Consider the following 5,989-nt stretch of genomic DNA (forward strand, 5'->3'; position numbering starts at 1 on the left):
AAAAGTGAGGATTGATATATTCCACCCAGGGGCCATTAAGAGAAGGGCCTTCTATAAGAGATGACTAACATGTTAGAAGTTGAACCTTGTGTGCTTTTCTATATATATCTGTAAAAAAAAAATTCCCTCTAAGATTGGTTGCCTCCTACTTTGAACTCCGTCAAATGTGGTGCGGTGCTCTTGGAGTATGGGTAGGGGGTGTGGTATGAAGTGTCTCGCAGCCCAGGAATAGGTTCACTCATGGGTGAGGCTCGGCCTGGCATGTGGAGAGCGGCCGTGAATGTGGCAGAGGTTGAGTTCTGGAGGCTTTTGGCTGCTGGGGCTGGGTCTCTTGGGGTGGGGCTGGCTCTCATCTGCCCCCTTCCGGGGTGCCCCGAGTGAAACAGCCAGGCACGGGGCCCAGTAGCATGGTCATGTGAGCATCACGTTATGCTCCTCTCTGGGAGAGAAGGACATGTGATCTGAGTGGTGGCCAGAGGAGGCTTATGGGTGTGACTGCTGAGTCACTGGATATGGGGGGGGTACAAATAGGGGGGGCACAAATGGGCAGAGGATCCCTGTTCCTGATCCCATTGAACCCAGAGTTCTCAGTCACAAAGTCCCGCATACCTGGGTTTTCCAGAGGTTCCCCCATGGGTGAGACTCGGCCTAAGTGTGTGGGGAGCGGCCGTGAGTGTGGAGGTGGTTGGGTTCTGAAGGTTTCTGACTGCTGGGGCTGGGTCCCTTTGGGCGGAGAGGGGTCTCACCCACCCCTCTCTGGGGTGCCCCGAGTGAAACAGCCCGGGGTGGGGGTCTGGCAGCATGTTTAGGGCGAGTGTGGTTTTTGTGTTTTCTTATAGCCAAGCAATATTCCATTTTAACTATCTGTCACCATTTATTTATCCAGTCATCTGTTCTTAGATACTTGGGTTGGTTTCATTTCTTGACTAATATGAATAATACTTCAATGAATACAGGATGCGAATTGCCCTTCTGAATAGAGCCTTGGGGTCCTTGGGGTTGATGCCCAGAAGTGGAATTGTGGTTATATTGAAGTACAGTTCTTAGTTTTTTGGAGACATATCCATGTTGTTTTCCAAAGAGGTTGGACCAGTCGACATTCCCACAGGTAGTGTGTAAAAAATTACAAAGGCGGCATGTGCGCATGCTCGAGGGAGGGGAAGGCACAATGATGTGTCGTGTTGTTCTGTTGTCCTCGGTCACTCAGGGCAGTTCTCTCTCGCACGCGCTGCTCGAGTTTGGTGTTCTCGAGCTGCTGTGTATGGACCGTATTGGGACGGCTCCTCCTTGTGCTCTGCTTCTGTGTGTGCCACTGTGCTCTCTTCTGTCGGTCTCTCTGTCTCTGTCTCTGTCTCTGTAGTCTCTGCTCTGGTCTCTTCTGACCTGTCTCTGTCTCTGCTTCTGTGTCTTCTCTGTTCTTCTCCTGTGTCCTCTCATGTGTCTTCTTCTCTGTCTCTTCTGTTTTCTTCTTCTGTCTCCCCTGTCTTCTTCTGTCTCCCTTGTCTTCTTCTTCCGTCTCCTCTTCCGCCTCCTCCATCTTCCCCACAGTCTTAGTTTATACAGCAAATTATGTAGGGCGGTAACACAAAGGTGGGTTGAACATTAACAAATCAACAAAGAAGGGTAAAACCATTTCTAGAGGAGATTAACAAAATCTCACTAAGGAGATTACTAGGAGATCTACTCAGGGGTGGGGTCCAAACAAGGGTGTGTCAGGGTGTGAGCTAGTAATCTGCTTAAATAGTTATAGTAAATTTACTTCTAATATTTCTAGCAATGTCATTCTGTATGAGCACAGTAAGACATATATCAGACTTAAAGTTTGGTTCTTCCTGAGGACATTCACTATATATTCCAGACCACAGTCCTCAGGCCAGGTTAGTCTTTCTAACCCCAGCAGGGTCCTAGTCTTGTTACTTTTGGATCATGACAGCATTTGTCTATGACCATGCTCTCAACTTATAGTTGAGTATTGTGGCACTTTGGCCTGGCCCATTTCAATGCCAGGGTAGCTCACAGCTTGCCCTGGGTCCATTCCGTCCCTCATAGGGACCTTGTTTTTGGGATACGAGGAACTAAGGGCAACTGAGTCGAGAAAGCAGATGCCCGGGAGTAAATATTATTGGAGTCAATACGCTCCCAAGTTACAAAGCATAACATGAACTGTCTTCCTGTGTCCATACAGAAAGGAAATTGCTTTAAGGTAAACTAAGCTCCCTGCGGCAAAGCTAAAGGGACAAACCCCATGTTATCCTACAGTAGTGGATGAAGATTCCCTTCTGCCTACATCCAAACCAACATTGATTTGAAAAAAAAAATGGTTTTGGTCCACAGTCAGTGGTGCTCAGGGCTAATTCCTGTCTCTGCTCTCCGGGATAACTCATGGCAAGGATTGGGGAACTATAGTTCTGAGGATTGGACACTGGTGGACTGGCTACAAAACAAACCTCCTACCCACTGGACTGTGGCCTGGGCCTCAGCAATTGATGTTTTTGATCTTGTGGTATGCGACAGTTTTGTGGCTGTGAGATGACATCTCATTGTTTGATTTGCATCTTCCTGATGAGTTGCCAGAGCATTTTTTTTTAATGTATCACCATGAGGTACAGTTACAGACTTACAAACTTCAGTGCTTACATTTCAGTCATACAGTGATCGCGTACCAATCCCTCCACCTGTGCCCATTCTTCGCCACCAATGTTCCCAGTATCCCTCCCACCACCCCACCCCGGTCCCCTGCCCCCATCTCTGTGACAGGCGTATTCTCTTTTACTCACTCTCTCCTTTAGGGTGTTATGGTTTGCAATACAGGTATTGAGTGGCCATCATGTTTGGTCTATAGTCTACTTTCAGCACGCATCTCCCATCCCGAGCGGGCCCTCCAAGCACCGTTTACTTGGTGTTGCCTTCTCGACCTCAGCTGCCTTTTCTCCCAGCATGTGAGGCCGGCTTCCAAGCCATGGAGCCATCCTCCTGGTCCTTATCTCTACTATCCTTGGGCATTAGTCTCCCATTCTATTACTTTATATTCCACAAATGAGTGCAATTCCTTCTATATCTGTCCCTCTTTTTCTGACTCATTTCACTTAACTTGACAGTCTTGATGTTGATCCACTTCTATGCAAATTTCACGACTTGATCTTTCTAACAGCTGCACGGTATTCCATTGTGTAGATGTACCAAAATTTCTCTAACCATCATATATTCTTGGGTACTTGGGTTTTTTCCAGATTCTGGCTATTGTAAACAGTGCTGCAATGAACATACAAGTGCAGATTTCATTTCTACTATATTCTTTTGGACAGAGCACTTTAAAAAATATATATACTGTCTGGTTATCTGTTTTCTTTGAGGAAGTGTCTGTTCATCTCTTTCCATCCATTTTTTGATGCTTTTTTCTTGTTAATTTTTTTGGTATAAAATATTTAATTTATTGAGGGTTTTTTTGGGGGGGGGGTTACTACATCACCATTGTTGTACTAAACTGAACCATTAACTTTGTAGCTTTATTAACATTAACTGGTTCATTTTCATGACACTGCTGAGTTATCGGCTGTTTCTGCCCAGGTTTAAGGAAAAGGCCTTTTGAGAAATGTGCAAGTTTCTTTTGTATGTTACAAAAGCTTTATTCACTCTGTTTACTTTTTAATCATTTATAATATTTATCTTCTTATGATTTCTGGTAGCTGGGTTGCTTTGTTTTTAACTTTAATGTGGTTCTGGGTGGCTATGTGACACACATTCCTGGTCTTTTCCCTTAGTCTGTTTTGGACATTGTCAGGTAGATCTCTGGCTCTCTCTCCATGCTGCAGGTGACCCCAGAGGCATGCACCTTCTTGGTTATGTTACAAGTGCTTTGTGTATCTTGGATATTCACCCCTTTTCAGATTAATGGTGGGCAAATATTTTCTCCCAGTCTGAGGGTGTCTTTTTATTTTGATCATCATTTCTTTGTAGAAAATTCCTAATTTGATGTCATCCTATTTATCTTTGCTTCCATGTGCTTGAGCTATGTCATCGAATCATTGAGGATTTCTCTAAATTCAATTGTCATGAAGAATTATAGTAACATTTTCCCCAGTATAATGTATGGATTTAGGTCTTAGATGGAGGCCCTTAATCCATTTTGAATTGACTTTGTGTATAGTGTGAGAAAAGGATCTGAGTTCATTTTTTAAAAATGTGTGACTGACAAGTTTCCCCAAACATTATTTGCTCAAGAGATATCCTTGTTATATTTTATACTCTAAGGTCCCTTGTCAAAGATTGGATGACCATACACTTGAGGATCTATCTCTGGATTCTCAGTCCTGTTCCATTTATCTGGGAGTCTGTCCTTCTCCAGTACCACACTGTCTTGTTAGTATGGCTTAATACTATAACTTTAGGTTGGTAAAAAAAAGGCCTTCCATATTATTTTTTTCATGGGATATCTTAGGCTATTCAGAAAGCTTTATTTCTCTATATAAATTTCAGAAGCATCTGGTTTATGTCTTTAAAAATGTCATGGGTATTTCTTATAGAAACTTAACTGAATATGTATATTGCTTTTGGTAGGATTACAATTTTTGACAATATTCATTCTTCTGACTGGACTATCACTTCTGTACTGGAGCTATAGTACAGTGGGTAGAACGTTTGCCTGCACGCAGTCGACCCAGGTTCAATTCCTCCATCCCTCTCGGAGAGCCTGGCAAGCTACGGAGAATATCCCGCCCCCATGGGAGAGCTTGGCAAGCTACCTGTGGTGTACTCGATATGCCAAAATCAGTAGCAAGTCTCACAATGGACAAGTTACTGGTGCCTGCTCAAGCAAATCAATGAGCAATGGGATGACAGTGCTACAGTGCTATTCATTCTTCTAATCCACTAATAGGGAATGTGTTTCCACTTCATTATATTTTCTTTTCTTTTAATAGTGAAGTATGATTTTCCTTCTTTAGTTTTTGTAAGCTTTCTCTTAGGTACTTACTTGAATTTGGGGACACAATTGTGATTGTTTCTTTCATTTCTCTCCTATTTTGCTATTTGCATACAAAAATGCTATAGAGTTCTGTATTTTGATTTTGTAGTTTGCCACTGTACAATATAGATTCATTGTTTTAAGGAATTTTTGTAGACTCTTTTGAGTTGTCTAGGTATAGTATTATGTCATCTGCAAGTAGTGATTGTTTAACTTTTACTTTTTCCAATCTGAATATTTTTAATAACTCTTTCTTGCATAATCACTATGGCCAGGGTTACAGTACAATACTGAATAATAGTGGTAAGAGTGGACAGATTGGCATTGTGTCTTGTGCCAGATCTTAGAGGGATCTAAAATCTTTTCCTTTCAGTGAGATTTTAGCTGTGGCTTTAGACTAGCTGAATGGTTTTAACTATATTGAGGAAATTTCTTCTATTCCAATTCTATTTAGAGTTTCAATCATGAATTGGTGTTGGATGTCTTCAAATACTTTCTCTGCATCTATTGATATGATCATATGGTTTTAATTTTTTTCTGGCTTTGATATGATGTTTTACATAGATTAACTTGTGTATACTAAATCATCCTTCCATCCCTGGGGTAAATCTCACTTGGTCATGGTGTATAATCGTTTTGATGATGTATTGTAGAATTTGGTCTGTTATCTTCTTCAGGGTCTTTGTGTCTATATTTGTCAAGGACATAGAGCTACAATTCTCTTCTTTAGTGGTGTCTCAGCTTTTAGTATCAGGGCAATATTTGCCTCATAGAAGCACATTGGAAGGATTTCTGTTTTTTCAACATGCTGAAAAAACCAAAAAGGATTGTAGGTAAGTCTTTACAGGTTTGGAAGAGCTTTGTAGTAAACTCATGTGGGCTTGGAATTTTGATTTGGGTGAGACTTTTGATTGCCATTTCAGTTTCTTTGGTAGTAATTGATCTGTTCAGGTGTTTTATTTCCTTTTGGTTCAGCCCTGGATAGTTTTAGAAGTTCAAAGCTTTATTTGTTTCTTTTAGGTTCTC

At 41.9% G+C, this 5,989-nt stretch overlaps 1 pseudogene; it reads right to left on the reverse strand.

Annotated features, from left to right (window-relative positions):
- Positions 1 to 3,460: 3,460 nt before the first annotated feature.
- Positions 3,461 to 5,670, reverse strand: LOC101558787 (ribosomal biogenesis factor-like; annotated as a pseudogene).
- Between the last annotated feature and the right edge of the window lie 319 nt (positions 5,671 to 5,989).

This window comes from Sorex araneus, chromosome 10, assembly GCF_027595985.1.
Source record: "Sorex araneus isolate mSorAra2 chromosome 10, mSorAra2.pri, whole genome shotgun sequence".
Lineage (NCBI taxonomy): Eukaryota > Metazoa > Chordata > Mammalia > Eulipotyphla > Soricidae > Sorex > Sorex araneus.